The sequence below is a fragment of the Gallus gallus genome, chromosome 24 (genome assembly GCF_016699485.2).
Source record: "Gallus gallus isolate bGalGal1 chromosome 24, bGalGal1.mat.broiler.GRCg7b, whole genome shotgun sequence".
Classification (NCBI taxonomy): Eukaryota; Metazoa; Chordata; class Aves; order Galliformes; family Phasianidae; genus Gallus; species Gallus gallus.
The window spans coordinates 2,800,525-2,827,548 of record NC_052555.1 but is presented as its reverse complement, the minus strand read 5'-3'; the positions used below and the strand labels follow the sequence as shown (position 1 = coordinate 2,827,548).

Here is a 27,024-nt window from a genome sequence, read left to right as displayed (position 1 = left end):
GCCACTGCGCCTGTTCAGCCAGGAGCAGAAACTTCACACTGGTGATACCCCACCAGGAATTCAATTGAAAGGCAAAAACATTAAATATTAAATAGACAGTGTAGTTACCTGAGTGCAGAGATAGAACGTGCTACAGCCCTGCAGGCAGCACAGCACCACCGCAATGCACCTGTATGCCCAGCAGTTCCTTCACACACAACATCCAGCACTTCTAAAGTGCTGCATATTCAACATTCTCTTCCACAGTGTTGAGAAGAGAGTCTGGCCTTGTAGGACGCATGCACTGACAGGTGGATGTGGTTCAACATGGAGTTCCATGTAAATCAGTTGGTCCACACCAGACCACTGGGGAGACATCTCCTATCACAGGTTCTTACAACAAGAGCAGTCTGAAAGCAGTTACCAAGGCAGAGTAGGAGCTCTAGCAATTTCTGCTACTCTGTTAGCTTCTTCCTGCATTTGTGTCCTATTGTACTGCTTGCACCAGGAGAAACAGACATTTATGCCTCATTATATCCATCTCCAGAAATACTGCCATTAGCCTCTTTAAACAAGTCAAAACAACAACAACAGGATCCCGGTTTCAGGGTCCTTTCAGTCTTATTTTGCCACTCAGAGATGGTTGGGTGCCTATTTATCCCTGGGAGTTATATACAGCCTGTATTGTACAACTACAGTTGGAGTTGGAGATGCCCTGCAGCAGAAGTGTTCTCTAAGAGCAGGAAAATAATGCTAGTTCTACATACAATACTGATGTACCCTCCAGAATAATGACTCTGAAATAGTTCAGAATCATTATTTCTGATAGGCTTAAATGCCTCAATAGCTACTTCATCTTTTCTGCTGTTACCTCCCATAGAGGTGCCACAACTTTACCCATAAAGAAAAAAGTGCTTGAAGATCTTAAGATCCGTGCAGTTGTGCAGACTTCCTTTCTCCCAAGTGCTGAAAAAAAAATCAGCCCTCCTCCCCTTCACAATGACATCGACCAGCTTTTGCCATTGCCTTTCTGAATCTCAACCACATTACAGAGGAGAATACAGCAGTTTCTGGGGCTATATCCCATCTGGCTATAATGAACAGAAGAGATTAAACTTCACTTGCCATAGCTCTAAAGTTATTGTTAAAATAACCTATTCTTTTCAACTACAGCTACATGGCACATAATAGCATCTCTTCTGTTCTGCCTCATTCAGGAGATAGCCCTGCTAAGTGCATCCACTTTTTCCTCCTGAAAGATCCAGTGCTTCAGAAGGAAATCTAAACACGGAACACAGCACTGAGTGGAGGCACATTTAATAAAGGATTTTTTAATAAAGGAATTGGTTGCCTGGTATACTCACCCACATCAATGACACAGGGCAGGACAGCAAATATGTTCTTGGGATGCTGAGGTACTCTTGCAAACATCAGGAGGAACTTTTAAGTACCGTCCCGTTGTGCTAGCCAAGGTGTGCATTCATCCATTTAAAACATGCTATTATAGCCTGATTTTCCTCCCCACAAAGAGAAAGATTCCCTACTTGTGTAAAGGACTTGCCTTGAAACTCAGACAGCCTGGAGTTGCACAGCTCCTGCTTCACAACATGGCCATAAACCCTCCACAAGCAACAGCTGTGGCACTGGGTCCTATAACACTGCCATAGACCTTCATTAGTGCTGAGCTCCCCAACTTCAACACCATCTTCTGCCTCAGCAAGAGCCAAACATCTGCACATGATCAGTTTCAGTCACTGACTGCACAAGATTCAGACATTAGCCTAATCCAAAAAAAGCTGTAGAGATTCAGCAAGCATCAAAATAGTCCCAAAGTCAGTACTATCTGTGAACTTCTGATCCATAGAACTGATGTATTTTAAGAAGTTTCTTCCATCTGTGCTCCTCCAAATAACTGAGTATATTATCAAGAACATCTGTCACAGACTGAAGTGCTCTGCACAGCCCTTGAGAGACAAGCAGATAAACTGATTTTAAGTATTTTGGATATACATTCAGGCCTTGTGCTGCATCCTAACTCTGCAAGGTGCTAATATAGCCTCTCATTCACTCCCTCTTGATACTTGATTACCCCTCCTTTCCCACAGCTCCAGTTGCACACTTACGCAGCCAACTACTGCACGAAGCAAAATACTTCATGAAATTATGATCAGCAGGCAACTGTCTCACTGATATTTACCTAGGTCAGACTCACCCCCCAAAACATGCCTTATTTATGGACCAGACATGGAGTCATACCTTGAGTTAACCATCCTTTCTTCCTATTTGTTGTTCCCAACAATCAAAGCCCAGGTTGTGAACTAGCCCTGTTTAAATTCCTGTTTAGCCTAGCGTGAAATTGTTTCCCAGGTAGTGATTAATTCTGCTGCAACATTTCCCCCCTCGTTGGGCAATGTGCTCTCTGGGAAGCCCATGCTAAACCACAGCTTCCCTATTATCAGCAGTGTCATTACAATTGTGTCAAACACAAGCCCTTGAGCATCTCCCATCAGTTATAGCACCTCTTATTAGTTCCTGTGTGGTTTTGAGGTCAGTTGCCTTATCCCAAACAAAATGGACAGACTAGCATACACCACAATGGAATGATTGCTAGCTCTCCATTAGGAAGAAAACACTCTATTGCAAAAGCTTGTTTTATACCTACAGGGATTAAAGTCTAACTGGATCAGAAGTGACTGGCGGGGAGAACAGGAACTACAGAACCCAAATCCCTGTTTTCTCTGGGTTTTTATATATCATTTACATTTGAAAAATGGGTATTGGAATTCCACCTAACCCACCTTGTTTTGGATGACAGGTTTTCCTTTAGAAATCCACACTATTTACAAAACATTCTGTGAAAAGATGGCTTTCATTTTCATTTCCTTCTTTCCCCATCCCCCCAATTCAGCAGAAAATATAATTCCAAAGCCAGCTCTGACCAATTTGTATTCAGAATGGTTATCGCTTTAATTATTGTTTGTACATGAAATTTCCAAGAGCAGCCCTCCAAGGGGACATCTGCAGCTTGCCAGCTGAGCAGCTGGCTGAGAGATGGCTCATGGGTTCTCTCCCTCTTCTTCAGTATCAGATCCCATCTGATGCTCAAGCAAAACCTGAAATCCAAGCATGAGGTTGCCATGGGACACTATGGACATGTCTATCCCACACCATAAAGAGTTCTGATAGTCCTTACAAGCTCAGAGTAAGCTAGCAGACACTCGAGGAGCATGACATTGTGCAGATACAGCCCAAGTCTCAGAAGCAGAACAACAATAAGGATATTTCATCTAGCTCACCCACATAACAGAGTTAGTTTGTTCAGGAGCAGCTGAAGACCTTTGCAGTACACTGCTCTATGCAATGGCAAGCATCAGCAAAAGCCTGCCACCTCACCTCCCAGCTTTAGGTTCCCATCTCATTCAACAGGGCACCACCACAAGCACACAACAATGTGATACTGATCAGCATGAGTCATGCACTACTCTAGTTCAAACAAACTTTCAATTTAGGCCTTCAGAAGTTGCAATAGATTTGGAAAAGCTGTATTAGATTTCTCCTAAAGGCTTTCAACAAACATTTCATTGTCAAAACCACAAGGAAAATTGAACTTTCATTTAAAGTAGATTTCGTGCCCCAGAAATAACCCTACCCCAGATATACTTAAAGCTTTCCTATATGCCATTCACAAGAAAATGCAACAAAAGCTTGATTTCCAAGTTGCTGTTGATTATGATAGACCTACAAAAACAAGGTTATACTCTGGGAGCAATAAGTCGTCACTTGTTTAAAAAATTAAGAATCCATAGATGTGAAAAGCTCTCTGAAGAGGCTGCATAAGAACAGAGGTCATTAAGAAGGCAATTTTATAGCTAACATGATATACATTATTCTCATGTCACAGCACCCGAGTATATGATATTAATAAGTTATTACATCCCTCTAGGTGAGAAAACCATTATCATCCCCCTCTTCCATCCTGGGAACAGATACAAGTAATTAAACAGCTCAGCCAAAAATCATACAGAGTATCTGCAATGCAGCAAGGAAATGGATTCTCAGACTTCCAGGCAATGGTGGAAGTCATCCCCCTCTCATCTTCATGGATAGGAACTCAGAAAATCAGTTTGTTGGTATTGGAGGAATAGATTAAAAAAAAAAATAAGGGCAGTGTGAGTTACCCAGCTGACAAAAAGCCAATTCATGCAGGTACTTGCTGCTCTCTAGAAACGTATTGCTGTGCCATTACCAATGCTACAGACACCTGTCATAGTTAAACTAAATGTTAAGAGAAGACATTGAAACAAATGGAAATACCATTCCTTCCTGTTTGCAAAACCTCCAAGCTAGATGGCCAGGGCTGCCATGGCAATTCTTGCTCTCAATGGCTTGTTTTCATACTCTGATTTCCTCTTGACACTGCAATCATCAGAAGGTTGGAAAAGTGACCCTTCACAAAATTGAACTGCAGGCAAATTGATGGCACAAAAAGTTCTACGTTGAGACAAACAGCAAGAATAGGTTTGAGAGTAAAGCCCATGCAATCTTAGCAAGGGAAGGACCCAGAGAAATATATATGCAATGAGAAGTGTAGGAGACTCATCTATGAAGCAGGGGGGTTATTTTCTTTAGTCTACTTCCAAGCACTGAGATGCATTACCAGCCTAAAGGCTCTGTTGATATCAGTCACTCGAAGGAGAAAATTACATTCCCAACTTTCTAAACTAAGTGACAGGGATAGAATTTCAGAAGATGCTCCATTTTGACTGCAGTAGCACATATGGAAACACTTTAAGGCAATAAACAGTTACTAATCAAAAAAACAGAGGAGCTGGGGGAGAAAGAACACTGAGGGGCACAACTGGAAATTAAGTAGTAAAATTTATTCAAGGAACTCCACAGCAACAACTATTCAACTAATAGTTCTGTTATCTAGTTTGATATCCCAGATATTGAAGAGGTGGTTTAAGCACATCTCAATGGCTCTAGGGCAAGGGAGACAGGAGTACTCCTCTTAAGACAACACTCATGTTCCAGTACTGCTAAAGGACTGAAAAATCACATGTAGACTAATGTAGAGTTTTGTATCACAGTAATATACTAACAGAGATAAATGAGAAAACATAGGCAGTCAAGGAAGAATGCAAAGAATAGGATGCAAGGACTAGCAGAGTCAGCTGCAAATAAGCTGGTAACCAGCGAAGAGGCAACTAAAGGAAGTTGAATAATGTGATTCTTCTTGCAGTCAGATACAGCACTGGATTTGGAACAGCATTAGCAAATTAGAGCAATTCTGAGAACAAAACATTACAATAATCGATTCCTGTAGTACTAAAAGCCTGAGCTAAGCATTCTGCTTCCATACCATTCACTGCATCCATAGTTTCAGCACATGAAAAGGAGACCTCAGTTTTGTTGTTCACCTACAGCTTTGTCCTCAGTACAAACACATATTTGTAAGATTTCATACAGATAACAATGAATTAGAAAAGAGGTCAAGAAAAAAAAGTTACCCAAATACAAGCAATGGATTCCCAACTTAAGTTACAATGGAAAACAAAACAATAGATGTCTCTCAGAACACCATTTGCCTCCATCAATCCCTCCCAACCAACTGGGTTTGCAGACAAATGGAGGACTGCTCCCTGAAAGAAGGAATTCCTACTCAATTGCTGCCCCAGTCAACTTAGAATTCTTTTGTAGTGGAAAATGAATGCTATAGCATTTCATGATAAAAGCATGAGCCTCAACTGGAGGCACGGGGGGCCTATTTCATTCAAATGTATCTGAAATTCCACTGTGCCATCTGAGGGGAACAGAGCAGGACCTGGGGGAGGACACATACTTAACCCCCATGGATGGATACAAAGACATCAGGATTTCTGCATCGCGCCTAGGAAAGTGAGGAGTAAAATAACTGATGTAAATGGTGTACTTTAAATAGCCAAAACATGCAAGCATCCAACAAAGCTGCTACAAATCAAGCAGTTTTGCTTGCTCACTGTCAGAATCTCTCCCTCTTAAGCCAACTGACAGCATCAAATCAAAGCAACTCAGTATCTAAACAACCTTGGAGAAACATTTATGTTTTATTAATACAGCCTAAAGACAAGCACAACATTTGTTAACAACTTGCTGCGAGAGTAACAAATAACCAAACAGCCTTGCCAGAAGTGGCTCCTGTGAAGAGGTCACTGTGGCTGGGGATGAAGGCTCCCCAGCTGTTGGCACCTCTGGATTTATTCCTCTATAGCAGAGGAACGGTACAGTGCCAGCTCCCTGCAAGATCAGATAGCACAGCACACTAAGCTGGAAAATCAACACTACAGAATGCTCAGCTAATCCTTACCCGCTGAGTTAATCTAGGCATCAGCAGACAGCATTTTGTTATCGTCCCAGGCAAGCTCAGCTCACAAGCTAGGTAACTGCTTTAACTCAGTTTAAGAGACAAGAGTTTAAGAGCCATTTCCACATGGCTCCACGCAGTACCAGACCTGTACAGCTTCATAGCTGATCTGGAGCTACCCTCCAACCCTAAACGTCTCACCCCTTCATCCCAGTGGCATTGAAGGCTCTGATTCAGCAGCATTAGAGAAGCTTGAAGTCTGGTCATCTCCTTGCTGCTCTGCAATAACATCAGTTACATGACAATAACATGAATTACATTAGGTGAGCTCTCTCCTGTCTTAATTCCTAAGCTGAGAACATAATGGAACTACACTCCCATCTGAACACATCTGACAGAACTATCCCCTTCACATCCAGCTCCACCTGGATGCTTCCATCTCTTTATACCCAAGAGCTTCACTAACAGTTTGCTTCACACAACCTGGTCTTACAGAGAAGTCACTGACATGGCCACAGATTTAACCCAACTAACAGCAGGGAACACAGAACTCCTCCCTCCCCACTCATCTGACATGTGTCCTCAAAAGCCTCGTGTCCACCATCACAATCTGTGCAGCTGTATGTAGCTGATGTATGTCCACCTCAGCAAGCATGCTGCCTTCTCCAGGTACCTCCATGGCAGATATTCCCCCTTCTGCTGCTAACCCACACCCCAAACATACCCACAAACCATTATCTCCTCTTGTCCACGCTGGCAAGTGCAAACAAGGAGCAATAACACTGCTACGAATGGCCCCTGCTAATGGCTTTCTTTTGTTGCAATCTGTAATTTAATAACCACCAATAAAAATGGCTGGTTCAGGAGCAGAGCTTATTTAATGCTTTAATTGGTACTTATTTCAAACAGTTCATTAGGATGGCAGCATTTACTGCTTGATTTTACAGCTTACCTGACCTGACACGCAGAAGGCCAGCCACTCCGATCAAGCAGGGACACTAATTAACAAGCCCCAGGTCAGTGCTCTCTTTTCAAACACATTAGGTGCTACAGTAAGGTCACGGGGGAAACAGCAACAGCAAGCCGAGCAGTAAAAGCCTTTTGTTTCCTTGTTCCAACTCTAGCAAAGGGCCCACATATGGATTACACAGGCCAACAACACTGACATATCAAAGGGATTTGGATTACAGCAATATCTGGAACAGTCTTGCAGGACACTGCGTTGCTACTCTATCACCTACTTTGCGCAGGTGCAGTCCTATGCTTGATAGAGTACATTTTGTGTATGTACAGAAGTAGAAATGTGCTTGTTGCAAGCAGGCTCAACTTCAGCCTGCTGAGCCTGGGGCTGCCCAGCTCCTCAGCTAATTCCAGCAGTGACACAGAACACTTCTGCTGACTCTCCAGGGGGGTCAGACTGCACCCTCACCCAACTTCATCATACCAGAATTGCAGCAGGACCAATTTCATGCAGACTAACAATAGCAAGCTGGAAGTAATTCCAAGCATGATAGCTTCATTACTGGATATCTCGCAACATGCATCTGTTGGAGCACACCATTTGCGAGTGATAAATAGGAAAATGCTGCCTTATGAATAATGCAAGCTTATCACAACAATGATGGCTTGGAAATAAATCCAAGTCCTCGAGCATTTCAGTAAACACCTTTGTGCCTTGAGAAGAAAGGAAGGAAAGCAATATATGAACAGAAGACGCAGGAAGCTCCTGAGCTGCCACCGGTACTGCTGTATGAAGAATAAAAACCCTCCTCAGCTGGGTTGATGAAGATCAGAGCTGTCAAACAACTTGAAGTTATGTACTCAATTATAACACCTAACAGTGAATATTTTATATTGCACTTAGGAACCGTCCTGACGATTCAATCGTCCTTTGAAGGATGACTACAGTAGTTCCTCCCATATACCGTACCATCTTTCTTCCCAGCATAGCATCTCTTCATTTCATTTTCGTGCTTATACCAATTATTCAGTCTGTATGATAATTTCAGGAACTCTCCCCCACTTAATTACATGCAGATTTATACAGCTCTGTTTTGCATACCTAATTTTCCCCAGTTTGCCTGCTTTACTGCAATTCCTCTGATGTTTACTTTGTCTTAATATTCTTGCAAAGTTAAAAGGAACTATCACTTAAACATCCATTATTAATTTCTCCTAAGCATCTCCAATTAACTCTTTGAATAGATGGGTACTCCAGCATTTGTTATTGATTGTTTGGAAGCAAACTTCCCATTACTACAGCAGCTCCACGCTGTAGTTTGAATATTTTTCTGCTAAGCAAGGTAACCTTGAAGCAGCATTCCTTTAGAGTCCCAAATGAAGCCCAAAGGGCTGCAACAGCCCATAAATTCCCTCTTTGCAACTGCGCATCCCAACTGACACATGCAAACAAATCCTAAGTTAGCAAAGCAGGCTCAGGCTCCTAAGACAGCAAGAAGATCCCACTGTATGCCTCTCTAACACTGCATTGTGGCTCTACCAAATGCAACTCAGAACTGTGAGTACACCATGAAACTTGCATAACTCTTAATAAGACAAAGCTACACAGCTGAGGCAATGCTGTGCCCAACAATCACTGGAACCAAGCGAGCAAAAAGCTAAAAATTGCCTCCTAAGAGCAGGCACATCTGGATTTTAGCACTGCATTTCATTTTATCTATCATGGGAATAATGTAAGATCCCTAAAAGAGCACTAGGCAGGGAGGTAGCGTTACATCATAGCAGAAAAGAGGAAGAGAAGCATTTTGAAGAACGTTACAAAACCAAAGAGCCTGATGTTATCAAAATGCAAGGTGTTATTACACACCAAAGCAACCCTGGAAGCTGAACTTCAGTTATACGCCCTTGAGATAACCTTTGGTCAGACCCTTCAGCTGAGACACAATAGGGTCAGGTTTAGCAGCACTCACAGGTCAGAGCTGGTGGTCCTCAGATCTGCAAGGAATTGCTGCCCTAAACCTGCACCTCCCCACGCACACCACTCAGGCAAACAAGTATTGGCAATCAATTCCACACACAGGCTTTCTTCAGCAGATGGAATAGCAGTTTCCTATAGCTGCTGCTGTTTCCTTGCAGAGCCAGACAAGTTCTATTTCAAGGTGGGTTTTTGATTTGTGTGTGTGTGTTTTTTTGTATGCAGCAGTCCTGACACCAAGCAGTTCATTATGGTAAAAGCACTCTACAGAAGCTCACTCTGTGAGGGCAGTGGCTGTGCTCCTCTGACTCTGCCCCACTGAGCACCCAAAGCATCTCTAGGCCAGAACCCATTTACAGAGGTCTGACAGGTGAGTTTTACCAACACCACTCAGCTTACAAGCTTTAAATCGCAGCAGCATCACTGCACAAAGGAGCACTCATTCCTACCTTTCCCATCTCCTGCCTGGAAACCTTCCAAACTACCTTTGCGTTCTCTTCCCATAAACCTCAGGAAAAAGTCAAATATTTGGATTTGGAGAGATTCTTGAAAGCTATCTTGTTTTCTTTGCTCAAGTTTCAATTGTAGCAGCAAGAAAGGGGCCTAGAAAACTTTAAAAGACCTCAGGTCTGTACAATGCTCTGGCAGAAATGCATTGCTAAGCAACACAGCCAAGCTGTGTCTGGTCTGTAAGGATGTTCAGGCCAACACCACAAAACAGGGTTCATCAGAATTACAATTCTAAAGAGTGTGCCTTGCTACTGCCAGACAGTAATATCCCCAAAGGGGACACGGGGTCAGGATTGATGTCAGCTGGATTTCATTTTGAGGCAGATGGATGTTATCTGTCTGCTCGCCTGAGTGGCCCAACCTTATCTCAAGAAGTTTCTGAGCCTGATAATGGCTTTCTAAGTGTTTGAGAGTATAGTGAATGCAAACAGGGACAGGACTCATGTAAAAGGAAGTTTGTGCAGGAGGTTATCACTGGAGAAGGCTTGTCTGTCTTGCTTTCAACAGCAGCTACTCACATATCCTCTTACACTGAGATGGAGACATGCACTAATTTTCACTTAGCATTGGTCACTTTGGTTTAGCTGCCAATTTACCTACTGAATCTCACATATAGAACTCAGAACTGAAGCTAGCTTTATTGCATCCATTTTTAAAGTACTACTTATTAGGTATACACTTCTGCCTGAGCAGATCAGCAACCCAAACCTTAGTCTCATTGTAACAGTGGTATAATTGCCTGGTTCCAACCCAAACTCCTCTGGCCTCATCAATAAATACTCACTCCTTAAAGACAGGAGAATAAAGCATAACAGCCCTTACTCTCAATGAGTAAATAAGTCATCCAGCAGCTAAAAGCTGTGAGGTTTCCTTAGGTCTCCTTTGGTTCTTCCTTTAATCACAGTGTCAAGCAACGCATGACCTCTTAAAAGCATCCTTTACCTAGGAAATGGTGTGATTGGTACCAAAGGAAAGAAAGAGCAAACTGAAAAGGAAAAAGGCAATGTGGGAACCCACTCAACATAACCAAAAAGTAATTCATTTAGTGGAAATTGTTTAGAGAAATAGATGTCAGAGCCAGAAGTCAAACAGTAAATAAACTTCGCCCAATTTGAGCATGTAGCTGCCTAAAAACATTCTTCTCAGTGATGTGCAGTTTAAGCACTTAGGAAAATTGCCAAGAGGTGTCAAAATAATCAAGTCTGAAAATAAAAATCACACAGAAGTAAACCCTTCTCAGTTCTTCCTAAGATCTCAGGCCCCATAACTACAGAAACTTAGAATCATAGAATGACCTGGGTTGAAAAGGGCCACAATGCTCATCCAGTTCCAACCCCCTGCTATGTGCAGGGTCACCAACCAGCAGCCCAGGCTGCCCAGAGCCACATCCAGCCTGGCCTTGAATGCCTCCAGGGATGGGGCATCCACAGCCTCCTTGGGCAACCTGTTCCAATGCATCACCACCCTCTGGGTGAAAAAACTTCCTCCTAATATCCAACCTAAACCTCCCATCTCAGTTTAAAACCATTCCCCCTTGTCCTGTCACTATCCACCCTCATAAACAGCCGTTCCCCCTCCTGTTTATATGCTCCCTTCAAGTACTTCAAGTCTCCCCAGAGCCTTCTCTTCTCCAAGCTATACACAAAAGACACCCCATGAGGATAGTCATGCTCTCCCCTTTCCCCCACTGGAACAAGCCACCAGCACAGCCCACCTCTTCTGCATACTTCTTACTCCTGTAACTCCACTTCCAGTTTTGTGATGTGTACAGCAGCAATAACTGAGGAGTCATTGGTTTTGCAAGCTCTATTTAAGTTAATGCTCATCTCAGATCTGCTATTTTTCCACCAACAGGCATTATTCCAGAAAACAGTTTCTCAATTCAAATAGTAGACCAACAAAATAGATTATAGCAGAAGAGTTGGTCTGGAAAAAGGGAAACTATGCAGCAGAGAACAGTTGGAACGCTCTCATTCTCTTGTGCTCTTTCTGCTGCTGACTACATCCTAATTTAGTGTTGGTATTGCTTTCTCTCTCATCTTTTTCCTTTTTCTAAGTGTGTTTAATCTGCTGTAAAATTGTTTTCATGGCTGCAGTGAATGTTATTGTAACTGTTTTACAATGTGCATTATCGGCACTGTGTAAAGGCTTTTGCCTTCTGTATGCAAATCCCTACCTTGCCTGCTGGCACTCAAGGTGTGTGCCCTAACACAGCTACACTCAGCTACGTTCCACATCACTGAAGAGCACAAACGGCCTTTCCTGCAAGAGAAATTAATAATCACTTCAGTTCTGATGTAGGCAGCTCCTTAGACTCCTGTACCTTGGGCTCCCTTCAGTTCTGTTTAACCATTTTACTGAACTGTTCCCATGTCCAAGTCAATCAGGAACCCAATACGAGGAAGGACAGACCCTCCCAGAGATACTGAGCACCTGCATAACAACGATTGAAAACTAGCAAAATCATATTCTTATCTACAACACTGTCTTTTGCCATCACCAGCCCCCATTATATCCTTTTGTTCTGCATCTCAGCTTCAAAAGAAAGCCATATTAAAACTTCACCTGCTCTGCTGGACCACCACATCTACCTACTTTCCCCATCCCCTAAAATACACACCTCAGCATGCAGGTTCCAGCTGGTTTTCTGTGTGCAGACTCTTTGTAACTCAATACTGTAAAACGCAGCCACTTCCCAAAACAAATTCTATTTTTAAGACAGTAAGCAACCTCATTAACCACCAAAACTAATCTACAAATAAGAAAATCCAGGCTACCTAGCTACTTACACAGATTTATGCCGTGCCAGTTGACATTTGCAAATGTTTCCAGCCACTCTAATCTCCCCTTGTACACATAACAGATACAGCCTTCACTTTCAAAGTGGAGCTATTTCATAATGGAATTTCACTCAGTTACGTGCAAACCAAGAGGGAATCATATTCCAGGGTTCCTGATGGCCTACCAATTGACAGGAGGCAAGTCTATAGACCTGCCACATATATAACAAGGATGCAGAACCAGTATGGTAACTTCAGACATGTCTTTCAGTCCAATATCTTTGATTTTCCAAGCTTAAAGGTCTCAACTTTTAACACTGGGTCATGAGCCAAAGGGCCAAGCAGCCAACTCCTTCGAAAGGAAAGCATTCAGACTCCATGGGGAGTCTCCTAGCTGGAGAAGCAGCAGCTCAAGATCACTTCTGAGACACCAGCTGGGCCTTCTGCCACCAGCTGGCTGATTAGGACATCAATTGTCTGGTTAGATTGGCTCCCCAGTTACCCTTCCTGGCAACATCCTCAGCTTTGTAACTCTTCATTTGCTTCAATCTACAGCTTGGTGACCAGTAGCAATTGCTTAAGGAGCAAGCCAGTCCCACTTCCACTTCTCAAAGGCTGAAACAAAAATCATCTCACCTGCACAGAGATGGTATGCCAGCATTTAAAAGACAAGCTCACAGGAAGTCCCAGGCTGTCCCCCCTGCACTGCAGCCTGCAAAACACCTTTTTTTGGCTTCATATATGTCCACACAGCTATTTTCCCAGCACAGGAGCTCATTTACCAGTGACTTCAGGATCTACTACACCTTGGACTCACCCATTTGCCTTACAAGGAGTCAGCATCAGACTGCTCAAAGAGCATTCCTCAATCCGTCAACACAAGACCAAAGAAATCAATGGGGGGGAAGAAGAAAAAAGCCTACACACCCAATCCTCAGTCACTTCATCACAAGCACTCACACTGTCAGCACCTGAAGCATCATTGCCATGGCAACCATGGCACCTTCAGCCCAGCTGACAGGAGAGCAGGGAAGGAGACACTTGTCTCCAGTTTGTTAGCTGGGTAATTGGTCCTGCTGTGCAGGGTCACTCATCACCAAGATGACAGCAGGCAATGGCTGTCTGCTTAGATACCAGGGCCACCTTATCCTTGGAATGGATCTCTGGGATTTATTAAACACTCAAGAGGTTAGTGAGCTGTGAAAATCCTATTCACCACCACTGCAGTCTGCTGACTAGAAGCTTCCTCCTGTGCTTCAGCTTCCCTTTATCTTTTCCTGTCTTTTTAAGGGTGGATGGGAGCTTCAGGGATTTAGAATGCTTCAATTTTCAGACAAGGGAAGCCTTCCCAGCCCATCACCCTCTGGCTGCCACCTTTTCAAGAGAGAAAATTGGCTGGACCTGGCTCTTACGTTTAACCCCTCAGGTAGCACACAGGACAGAACAAGTCTTGTCACAGATTGTTTCACTTCACCATTGCACAGCTTGCCAGCCAGCAACTACCCAACCCAGTCCCTAAAGCTTCATTTCCTGTGCTCATTATTTGTGGTCATCAACTCTAGATTTGCTCTGAGGCAAAGAAAAAAGCCCCACCTTGTTCTTCATCTGACCCAAATTGGAGATCTTTGGATAAGAATGGATTTGCTTGATGTCATTTCTGTACCAACTCTGTTATTCGTTCATTTATTTCACACTATTCCACACAGGTTGCTGAAGTCCTGTAAGCTGCCACCAATTCCAGAGGGAGAAACACTTCACCTTGCAAATCTGTAGATTAAGGTTTGAAAAGTTTCTCTTTATCTATAGTTACTGTGTTCTGCAGGTCAAAGCAAAAGCTCTATCCCATTGCTCAGAAGAAGCTGAGCCTCATTTCTCACACCAGCAGCTCAAACACAGCTCTAGCTGAAGCACCTGGAGCAGAGCTAGCAAAGCTGCAACTCAGGAGCCCTCCTGCAACCAGAGCTCCCTGCCTCTATTACCCAACCACACGCAATAAAAGACAAAGGCTATTTCCTCCCCAGCCTCTGCAAAGCTCACCCTACTCTCTGTGAGGCCCCCAAGTCAGTCCTCTGCCCAGGGATTTTCAGACTACATTGCATCTCACCATTCAGTTGCCCTACAAGGATGACATTACAATAAAACATAATTAATATTAAACATGCTGTAAATACCCACTCATTTCCAGTTTGGCATGCATATTATTATAATGGCTGTACCTTTCTCAAACTTTAAAGTTCTGTTTTACAAGCCTTCATTCCAGCGTAATGTCCTCATAAAACAAAACAGCAGTGCAGTGTGGAGAAGACTAAATTAAAAATTAATGGGCCCTGCCAGCACAGGGCTTCCTCAGAGCCCATAGGAAGAGTAAAGAGTCCTCTCCTCCATGCAAAAACCTAGGTTATGTAAAGGCAGCAAATATACCCTTCCCTGACCCAGGTTTAATAGCCACTGCAGCACATTCATTTATAGCCATGTGAAGGATCAACATCACTGCACAAGGAAGTCAGGGGATGCAGGGGGCAAGACTTGTCTGTTAATAGCATCAAGCCTGCAACTCATGCAAGGTATTTACAGGCAATAGGAAAGACCTGGGCTGAACACTCAGCATGTCCTGCTGGATAACCTCAGCTCCCAGTATTTAAGCACTTGTCCAAAAGCCCTCTTCACTGAAATCCCACACAGCAGCTACATGGTTTAACTGTGTCATCTTACAGCCTTTTATAGAAGGCTCCTCAGATCCCTAGAAAAGAAGCCAATATGGAATTCAGTAGGATTGCACAGTGATTAAAGCAGTATCTTTTAATGGAAACTGATCCTCTGTACGCATTTTGTGATTCTTTCTATGCATTTTAAAGCACATCCACAGGATTTAAGATAGTTGCATTCCCACCTAATTCTGCAAGCAATTTTCTCTACTTTTAGTAACACATTTTATCCTCTATAAATATCTTCCTTTTTCCCCCCCAAAGAATACTCTGATCTCCTGCAACTCTCATTTCAGCTCCTTATCTCCACAAGGACTCAAGAACATACCACTGAACATACCTGGAATATCAGTTTTATCTATTGTTTTTAGCAGAAACCCCCTTTTATCAGGAGCTGGTGCACCATCTTCCTTAGAGTTAGTAGAAAGTACTCCAGCATTTTGTTTATAGACTACTTCAAGACATCAGGTAGGCTGGCAACATGTCCAAGCCATTCTTTATTTTTATTGCTAAGTTCGTTTCACACCAGGAAAGCCTCAGCTCTTGATCAGCAGCACGTGCTGCATTTCAGCATTTCCTTGCAGGCAGAGTGACAGCACAGAACCCTCTGGTACTCCCCCAGAAGGACACTACCCTGATCAAGCTGCCCTCAGCCACTTCAACTAGTGAAAAGATATGCTCACATCAACTGGTGAAGGCTCCCAGTCTCCCCAGACAAATGCCAGTCTTCTGCAAAGCAACAGGACGCACTGCTTCTCCTTCATCCCATACTGCCCAGTCATCTACTTAGGCAGTATCAGCCCCAGACCAACACATACCTATTCATAACAAAGTCCCATAATAGGCACCTATGGTCCAAAGACTTCAGCTAGTACTCCATCACCAGCAAGGAGAGGTATAGGAAGCACTGCTTAAGCATTGCTAACACACCTATTTCTGTCCCCAGCATGGAAAATGCCATCACCTAGGAAACCATTTTGGAGATCTACTGGTGTCCAGGGATAAGGTTCAGAAGTGTCTAATACAACAATTACTCAGAGGCACCCACAGCTTGCGCCCACTGGAGAACCTACTGGAGAGCTGACAGTTTCCATAGAAACAATATGGAAGAGCTTACAGCAAGCTTCCTCCCAGCTGTTCAACTTCCAAGTGCAAACAAAAAGGCCCAGCTACAAGCAAAAAAGGCAACTCTTAAGTGCAACAGCTGGCCTTGCTGCTTATTGTCCTGGAGTGCAAAACAGATTCTCACATTCCTAAAGGTTAGCCTTAGGGAGTAAGCAACAGAGTTACCTCCTATCGCAGCCTATTTTGCTAGCTAGCTGCTTATTTGTTGACAGCTACTACCTTTAAAAGTCTTTTCACTAGCTCAGAAATATATCAGTCCTACAGAGATCTCCAAGTGCTCATAGGAGCTGCACAGCACAAATGCCTATATAAACACTCTAGTTGTCATCCCAGCTGAGATACTTAGAACTCAGTTTTCCTTCTCTGCTCAGACAAGTTTTGAGCAATGCCCTAAGCAGCAAAAAGTCTGACAGCAGAAAAGATATCTATACAATGTAGTCCTGTGGCCACATGAAATGAAGCCTGTTCTAACTCCATTTGGAGCTATCACTGAATTATTACTCAGCACAGAACGTGCCAAACAAATGCACATCTGCCCCATCTCAGAGACAAGGAGCTTCCAAACTCCACTCACCACTTCAGGTGAGTTCTCCAGCAAGCTTCATGCTGATGGATGAATGGGTGAATAACCACATGGGCTGCCAAAGCAGCACTATGAGTACAACAGCCATCCCACTCCATGCCTGTTACTCAGCACACACTGAAACCTAAAGTAAATTTCACCCTCAATAGTTCAAAGTTTCACTCCTCCAGACTCCCTTATGCTTCCTGAGGTTTCTCCTTCACTGTTAGATACTGCTGTCTCAAATCTCTGAACAAGCTTTTTGTTTCATCCATATTTCCATGGCAAAGTATACAAGCTGTCACATCTCAAAGCCCGCTACAAAGTTGGTATATTCTTTGAGTAAGTACCAGAATTTCACAGGCTGGAGAGGTCGCTGAAATCCAACACTCTGCTTCAAGAAAATTTATTCACTTTTCAAAAGTCAGAAGACAATCAGAAACAATGCAGTTCCTATTGCAGCCACCCTATTATTTCTGGAGGTAGAGCCCTCTTTGCTTTCCAGGGATACAAGTAAGAAACTGACCTTTGGGGTTTCACAGCTCTTTGCTTCAGCCACAGAACTACTTCTCAATGCTGTTGCCAACCTCCCCTTTCCAGAAGGCAGTGAGAAACACTGGCCAGTTCTAAAAATAAGCCTTCTCCCACTCTTTGTCCAAGTCCAATGCCAAATGCCTGCTGGTGCCATTACCCATCAGTCCAGCCTGCAGAATGATGATGCTCAAGCACACATGTAGGACTGCAGGCTCTGCCACAACAAAACAATAGTGCTGTTTTAAGTTGTCAGCTGCATTTATGACCCAGTAAACACAACTAAGAGACACATCTATATTAGGTGCAGCTATCTTCTTATTGTCAGTCCTTAATTAGGAAAAAACCATCTTAGCCATACACAAAAGAGAAAAATTTACAACTCAGCAACAGCTAATCATTTGCAAGGAACAACAGATGCACTTACAATGAAGATATATTTCACCTATCTTGCAAAGCACTTCTTTCTGACTGAATAATGCATTATAATGATCATTTGGATAGCTCAAAATACAGTCTTAAAAATTTATAAAGCACTTTGTTCTCCATCCACTTCTGCAGAAGTATTCCTTAATTTGTGCCATACTTGAAGGCTAGGCGGGTGCTGGCAACACATGCATTGATTCATATCTTAAGCCAAAAGGAAGAAAGTGAACAACCTAAGCAGAAGTGTCACAGCTGGAGTCAACTCTTCAGTACTTTCTGGATGGCCATCCTTTTCCTGCCCTATTATTTCTCAAAAGCTTGACAGCAGGTTGCAGCTGAACTAAGGTTATTACTGAGATAAACCCCTGTCTGTAGTCTGAACTATTAATCCACAGCTTCCTGGAGATTTTGTGGGAATGAGAACAAAATAAGTGTTGGGTTTGGCTTTCCTACCCCAAGTAATTTTGACTGAGGTTAACTGTAACTCAGAGCTCAAATCAGAGTAGGAGGAAAACTTAACAAGTTAAGGCATAGAAAACACAGAGCCTCATAGAACAGACCTACTGAGCTCTTTATTTCTCATCTGGAGTACGTGAACTTTGCTCACCTGTAACCAATTGTCCAAAACAAAGCTTCAAGAGCCTCAACATCTGACAACTCCCAGGTCTATAAAGCTCAGTATCTGAGGCAGGTAAATTGGTACAAAACAATGCTGAATCTGACTGCACTTACTTGATATCCTCAAAACAGTTTAAGAAGATTTCTAAGCATCTCCTTCATCTATAATCCTTTTACCCTGCAAGAGATGCACTTGCTTACACACTGTGTGCTTTTCACATGTAAACATAACACAGAACAGGAGGAAAGACACAGGTTGTCCATCTCCAAAGAAAACAGACTGGTGGGAGGCTGTTTATCTACTCATCTCTGGGCCAGCAAATCCCTTCCAGCCTGCTGACAGCAGAACTAACAGAAATGTCCACATAGCAACCAACTCATTTGCCTCAGAACTGCTTCTCCACATAGCCCAAGTAAAACCAAACTCACTCTGCTGCAGTTCTCCTTCCAGCCACCCATATATTTTAAGCCATTCTCTACTAAAACACACAAATCAATACAGATTAGAATAGGAATAAGGTGTGAATCATTTGAAAAGGAACAAAAGCAAGAGATGGGCAATTTAGATCTTAGATCCTAAACAGGATCTTTTGAGTGGAGAGAGGTTATGCCCATTCTCACCTAAACCAGTTTTCCCAATTCCTTAACTGCTTTGAGCAGAAGTGGACACATGGAAAGTAGCATATGGGGCTTAAGTGTTCTGACACAAACACACCACTCCTTAACCTCACTCCATACCTAGTGCTGCTATCAGTACTTTCACTCATAGAGTATGTTACATCTGGTTCATCAGCTAGCTCTGAACCAGTATTAGATTCACCTTCAGATAATGTTTTATGATCCTTGGATCAAGATCAGCACTTTTAAGTGCTCCCATTAATTTCTATTCATACCGAACAACTCTTCCCCCTCCATAGAAGGAAACAAACCACAAGTCATCCTTATTCCTTAGCCTTGGTTTTTGGAACGGCTTCACCATTTCTGCTGCTCTGGTCTCAAACAGCAGGCTTCTCCATCGGCACTGGAAGAACGAGGACAGGATCATCCATTCTGCCTGAAGCACTGGATAATTACTGCATCCTAGCAAGATCACTCTGAGAAAGGCTGTCCCTCTGATATGCGAGTCAGGGACACCAACATATCTTGAGCTGTTTTTCACCAGCATCCCCATGAGAATTCCTCTATGAATTTAAAGCATGTCTTGCATTTGTACTCATATCTTGCATCTGTCATGGAGCAAATCCTTCAAGGTCCAACGAGCACATCAGCCACCTCTGCTGAAAACTAAAAGCACGCTAATAAGAGCAAGAGAATAGGAGCCACCATCCCATCTATTAATAGAAACTTCAGCAGAGCATAAAGAATAGAGGGCTGGGATGACTGTGCCTTCTTTCTAGGATGCTTCTGTCCTGCTTACCAGACCATTAAGTGTTGAGCAGAAAGAAGGACGGGTTGGGGTGAATAATAATGGAGGTGTAGCTTCTGCAGTTTTTCATTTATGTCTGGAAAATGCTTGCAACCACTTGACCTAGCTAACAAGGAGAATGGCTTTTCTGATCTTGCAGCATTTTAAAGGTGTTTCAATAGGCAATGCTACCAATTTCTGCAAAACTACTCCTTGCCCTCCTTGTCCTCTAATTAAAAAGCTCATCAATTCTTCCAGATCTAAATGAGCACATACAAGGCCTCAACAAAGAATCTTGGCTTAAGTCAAGTCTGCTCCAGAAAATAACTCAAAACCAAGTCCTTCCTCCTTCCTTTTGAGTCTGTGACCCTCCCAAAGGCAACATGAAGTTTCCACACACCTGAAGGCCATACAAGGTTCACAGAAGGCACCCAACAGAATAATGCCTCACTAGCAACTTGTTTTAAGTGGGCTGAAACTTGAAGCCAGCAAGAATAGCTCAAGTATCATCTGGAGCATGCAGTGAGCAACACAAGTCCCCCTAGCAAAACAGTATCCGAGTCAACAGATACCACAAAGACTCAAATGCATCCATTGCTTCAGAAAGGCTTTGATAGCAGCACAAAGTATTCCATACACAGAGACAAGAAAGACAAGGCACGAATAACTATAGAGCCAGCAAGTTGAACTTATCTCACACAGCATTCTTCCCAGCTGCCAGCAAGCAAAGATTAACCAGCACCTCTTGGCACAGACTACTTGGATCTTGGCTAAATCTTGTCACTGTTGTCATTTGCAAGTCCAGTGTCACAGTGTCAGCAGCTGAATCAGTTCTGACCCATCTTAAGATTTACATCCATATGTATTCACAACTGTACAAAGCAGGTGATGGAACAGGGCTACTGTAACCTATATGGCCACTCTACATTTATTGCAGCTCAAGCTAAAAGATGAATTCTTTCTGCATAGCATTACTCATGTTGTTTTATTCATTTCAGCAGTGGATTCAGAGTTGCCAACATCACCTTCCCAGCAGACCTTCCACATTCTCTTCACCTTTTCCCATGGAGACAAGTGCTTACCACATTAACATGCATCATAACACGCACCAGGATCATTAATGCAGGTATCCTGGTAGGTTGTCAGAGCTGGCGAGCAGCCATTAATGCCACCAGAGCAGAGTACAAATTGCAGAGGTACAGTGAACAAACTTGTTAACTTTTGACTGGGTTACTAGCTAAAGCCAGGCAACAGAAACAGGTGAAGTGACCAAGATCTCTCCCTCCCCCTCCACAGCAGCCTGCTGTGAATGTAAGATGAGACAGTTGCCCCCCTCTTACTTTCAGCTGCTTGCTTTCCTACTACTAGGAAAACTGAAAGGATGACAATGATGTACATTTGTTATGGGTGACAAGCAGCTGTGAAAAATGAATAAAGTCACTAAGCTGCTAGAGCATTTGCACACATGACTGCATCACTGCCTATCTGCTGAGGAGACAGAACACCTTGGCCAGCTGTAAGCCTGAGCTTGCTCTCTCCCCCTTTCAATGAGGGGTGAGCAACAGCATGAAATGGTATTGCAGCAGCTGGCATGAGAAAGCAGCCTCTCATTCTAAGAACTCAGTGACTCCAACATGAAACAGCCTCTTCGTTCAAGCACAGTTTTAAAAGAACCAGTGGCAGAATTCCTCAGGCATCTTCTCTGATATTAGGAAGCCACAGTGGACCTGAACAGAGCTTTCTCAAAGGAGAGCTCTGAGATGCCAGCCACCACAATCACATCTTAACCTCAGCCTCATGCCATTAGCAAAGGTGGATTCTTCCAGGTAAAAGAAACTCAGCAGACACAGGTTAATGTAAGTGCACATGGACAAGCAGCCCTGGTTCAAGCACACAATCCTCCATCATAATGGCACATCCATATAAGCCTTTGAACCAGCCCTGTCCCTGACCAGGCACCACTTCCTACCTCTGCCCATCTTCACTAATTGTATTAAACTGCCACAGCAACTTCCAGTTACTGCCTGATGAGAGAAGTTACACATCAAGATTATGATGTTGCTGGATCAGTATATTTTATAAACAAGGATTGTACAGCTATTAAAGCTGCTATCTTTTAAGGGTGGGAAGACTACCAAGTCACTTCGCGCTCATACAGCGCGTTCCCCCAGGACACACAGATGTACTCATGTCAGCTTTATGACTACAATAACACTACTTAGCTTTCCAGTAGGATCTTTTACACAGAATCCTGGCGTGCCTTACAAATGGTGAACCAGACGCTCAGAGTTTCTCAGCATACCTCTGGGAGCATTCACAGAGGCTAACGTCAGCTAAGGAGGCCCATTGCTGGGATCTCTGCTGTCAGAGACAGAAGCTATGTCAGCACTGTTACAAATCATTTTCTATAAGGCTCATGGGAAGCCTGCAGCTGTAAATAGCCTCTCTCCCCCCCAGTTTTAAATGAAACTTGGAGTATTCGTAACCACCCTGGGCCAGAGCTGCTTTCATCAATGTTTTAAGGGACAATTAACATATACATCATCTCAATGGTAATAACAGAAGGGTCAGCAGGATAATATCCATCATTCTCTTAAATTCAAGAGAAGACAGCCATCTTGTCTCTATCTCTCTCTAAGAAGGCACCACTCTTCCCAAAGGCTCTTCTTACACCATTCATCAATGTCTACTGATGTTTCACCATCAGCTTTTCATGTTTAGTGCTCAGCTTTTCCAGCAGTGCAACACAGACAAGCTCAGACGGAACAATTCCCTTTCTGCACCAAAAACAACACATCTTTCCTCCTGCTTTGAGACTCCAATCTCAGCCATGCTGCAGATGACAAAGCCTTCGAGGAGCTACAGAACTAATGAGGCCCCACAAACTGTATAGCAGGTGGAACTCATCCTGTGCTGAAGCAAACAAGAGCAAAGAGAACAGGAAAAAAAAAGTAGAAAAAGCAGAAGTCTTGCCTCAAAAACAAAATATAGGGCAAAACAGTCCAAGGACAAATGTTATCCCACCTATTGAAAAAGGAGACTGACTTCAGAACTGAGGCATTTAAGCACATACACATCAGCCTCTGTCTTGGAGGAAAAAAGGAAAGATCTGATCTCTGATGTGGTAACAGAAAAACTCCTGTTCTATTGTTCTTGCATTACCCCAAGAGGCACCAGGGCAGATTTGATTTATCTTCTCTATTTCAGATGAAAGAACGGGCTCAGAATTTCAAATGGCTTTTTATACCTCTTTCCCCCCCCCAACTTCCTTCAAGTCAGGCTTCATCTGAAACAAATACCAACTTGCACAATACCAACCTCTTAATTCTTATTCCTTGCAAGACCATTTCCCCTGCTATCATGTAAATGAGCCTCCTTGGAGCTCTCCAGCATTATTATACATCATGGTTGTTTTATTACTCAACACTGTAAAAGCAGTCCAAGCCTCAATTACTACTCACAGATGAATAAAGTATACAGTGCACTTAGTGAAGCAATGACTGCTTAAGGTATATAGCCCCCCATATCTGTACACATTTAGGTTTGAAGTGCTTTGAAGGAGAATGTAGGTCTGTACAGGAATGTCCTTCAACAGCCAAGCAATAAATGCCATATTTTTATGCAACATTCATTCCAATGAATCGGTCCCATTCATAGCTGCAATATGAGCCCTGTTCTTTACTGTTGCTTAGAGGACTTGAATTTAGAGACCTGAATTCTAATTGAAGTACCGAAATTCTGACTCACACAGGACACCTGAAAGACAAATTCCTACTACTCTACAGCATTCTGTTTGGAGGCTTCTGAAAGCACTATTACCAGTTGGTTTGCATCTCTGATAAGGAGTTTCCCAGTCATATATGGAGTCAAAGCATTAGGTCCTTTCAGCACAGCTGAGAGCATCTCAGGTATTTCCAACTGTATCCATATAAGATGCGACCAATTGCATCCTGCTCCCCAAAACCTTTATCCAAGACAACATTTGTCTAAGAAGGGACCTGCTCTCTGTACTTCCTCAGCCTGGAAACAACAGTGCATAAGTGTTTTTTGCACCACAAGAGTGCAACCATCTCAGAACAGAAGTCAGCAGGTGTAAGCAGGAATTGACATTTTTGAATGCACATAGTGCAAATACATTAACAGCAACATCCTTATCCTTGTTAAAGGTACCAAGAAACAGCTCCACAATTCAGAAGAGTACAAAGAGGATAAAAGGCAAGCTGAAGGTATGCCTACCACCTTGAATTGGCAGCTTGCATGAGAAAAGCCTCCATCAAGTCAAACTTGGCAGCCCTCTGTTATCACAGCCAGTAGTTCTTACATTTTACTGCACTCCCACATCAAGCTGAAACACAGCTCTTAAGGACTGTCACCTACCTTCCTCCGTGGTACAGCATTCATAACTGAAGCCTCTATCATTGAGGAGAGTTGTAGCAAACTACTGTGTTCTGCACTCCTTGCGCTCAGTCTTGCAACACCTCGCCAGGTTTCTCAGCAGAGCAGCTCCTATCCCTGCAAGCATGAAGGAGTATGTATTAAGACAATGTTTCTACATAGCTTTAACTGCTCTCCAGTGTATACTTTGCCCTGTAATTGCTCTATTATGTTATCATCAGTGGTAAGATAAACATAAAATCATTTCAACAACGGCTCAGCAGCTCTAGGAGTATTTAGCACCAGATATGCAGTTTCGTGGTCAGTCACCTCCCAGTCCTACACTTAAACCTTGAGCTAGCAGTGATTTTGGTATTGCTGTTCTGCTCCAGCCTGGGGCACAGAACAACAATTGTGTCCTAGGAAAAGGCTGCAGCTCTCCAGCAAGAGCCATGGATCCTGCCAGCCCCACAGCCACTCATCTGTGACAAAACCAGAACTCCTCCACTGCTTGAAAGCAGTCCAAAGGAAAGCACCATTCTGTTGGTCATTTCAGTCTGTTCTGAGTCTGCAAAGACCTCCATATTACTCGATGCACTCTCAGGCAACATAGAGAGCTTACCTGAGCTGCATCCAAAGATTCAGCTGTCAGCAGTTTGTCAGTGCAGCTGTAGACAACATGTAACCCACTGCACTCATCTACTACTCTCATACAATAGATTTGCTCCTTAATACACTCAAGAGGACATTCCTACCCCTGTCCTGAGATATAATGTGCTTCCTGGATCATATGCAAAGAGCAACTGACTCCTCAGTAACAACACTTCTTTCTGAGCTCCAGTTGCCAGTGCAATTAGGAGCTAAACACTCACAGCTGATGTATTCCATTAGTGATAGGACCTCCCCCTGTGCATCCTTCACCTCCATCAGCTGGTAACTAAAAGCAACAGGGGGTGCACTGAAAAGGGTTTTTTCCCCTATGTACTTGCATACATTACAGCATACCCTTGCTTTCAGCTAGTTCATATAGTTTTGCTATTCATCAGAACAAAATACCTTTAATAAAGCACCTCACACCCCATTTCTTACCTGTCTAGACACCCATCCCTAGCAACCCCCGGCACCTAACATACCCCACTCAGTAGGGAGCCATCCCTCACCACCCCTTCTCCTATAGCTCCATCAGCAGCTTCTCAGAACAAAGAGCTCCTCAAGAAGCTGTGCTGCATCACTTTCAACAAACCAAAGAAAACCCAAACGCCCCATTGGGGGATGCAAAAAAAGAGAGGACAAATCAACACAGACCTCAGTTGCTCAGCAGAAAGTGATCTCACACACACCCCACTTTTAATCCATTCACACCTGTTAGAAGCTCATTTCCCAAAGCCTTACAGCTGGAAGCTGATGGAATCAGGTTCTGCACAGTAAGAGCATGAAAGTCTTCCATATTTACTTACATTAGTCTAGGAACACACCACAAAAAGCTTTAAGATGAAGCCCAATTTTTCTTGCTAGCTTAAGCACAGGATGGTACTAGCATCTTATCCTGCAGGCTGTATTGATTTCTCAAGTTGATGTATGGCTTGACCAGCATATGTTAATTAAATGCAAGGTCTCTTTTGGATACATCAATCGCTTCTTTTTAAGAGAGCAACTGCTTACCCTGCATAAAGCTCTGTGTCTGCACACAGGGTAGTGCTAAGCACAAACACCTGAGGCTCACAGAAGCACTGAGTTCCAGGTGGGCATACATTTTAATGGCTGTTCCAAAGTCAGAACAGAAAGGTGCTTTCAGCTTCCACTAAATAAACCTCAGTTATGGACTACACATAGAGCAGGGAGCATTATGATGGCAAAACCTCTGATCCCACACCTTAATTCATCTGGGTAATTATGTCATGCAAACACACAGCAAATTTGCTTTATGAGCTATTTCAGACAGCTACTCCATGGCACTGAAGCTGCACGAACCAAGAAGAGAAGCCATGTTTAAAGCATTACACCTCAGCCTTGTTACAAGTAGAGACCAAAGCCAGGCTTTTTGAGTCACACAAACACAAGGAAGGGCAAAAAAAAGAGTCAAGTTGTAAAAAGCTGCTGTCTGAAATAAGGCTGATAACACACTATTACCACCACCCCAATACCTATCAATTTGAGGTACCAAAGCTCATGTCTCAGTTACATTCAGTCTTCCATTCTCTCAACATGCACTGGACATCACACACTCACAAACAAGGCAGCAGGTCACTGATCTCCCCCAGTTGCACAAGATTTTGTCCCAGGAAACCTCTTCCCTTTCTCCAGCCTCCCTTTCTGGGTATTCACATCTAACTCCACCAACAACAGCTCCAAGCAAAAGTAGAAATCTTAGAAATACTCACAGTTCTTTGTTAGGGTTTTCCACTCTGCCTTCATGCGGAACCCTTTCTACAGTTGCACTGAAATGAAAGAAAAACAATAGGAACAGCATTATGACTCATAGAGCTGAAAAAGGTGACTACTTTTATTACCTGGACAATACACTTCCATGCATAAGCTTCCTTGTTGATTCCTAATGACTTTCCCTTCTCATTTTAAGGACCAGTTACCTTCAGATGTACACTCTTTTCTTTTAAAAACACAGGTCTATTCAGTTTATTCTTTATAGAACATCAGGTGCTCTCTGAGTTACAACGAGCTTTACAGCATTTGAATGAATAAGCTACAGATATGCTGCCAGCTTTGTTTCTGG

General features: G+C 43.2%; 1 protein-coding gene across 2 annotated transcripts in view; it reads right to left on the bottom strand.

Annotated features, from left to right (window-relative positions):
* LOC101748867 (zonadhesin-like) overlaps window positions 1–26,743 on the bottom strand; it is a 140,607-nt gene extending 113,864 nt beyond the window's left edge. For both annotated transcript variants that reach the window (XM_025143347.3, XM_025143348.3), the window contains exons 1-2: window positions 26,675–26,743; window positions 24,297–24,431 (exon numbers count right to left, since the gene is read on the bottom strand). The gene's annotated coding sequence lies outside the window, so the exon portion shown is untranslated. The remainder of the gene's footprint in view (window positions 1–24,296; window positions 24,432–26,674) is intronic.
* Between the last annotated feature and the right edge of the window lie 281 nt (window positions 26,744–27,024).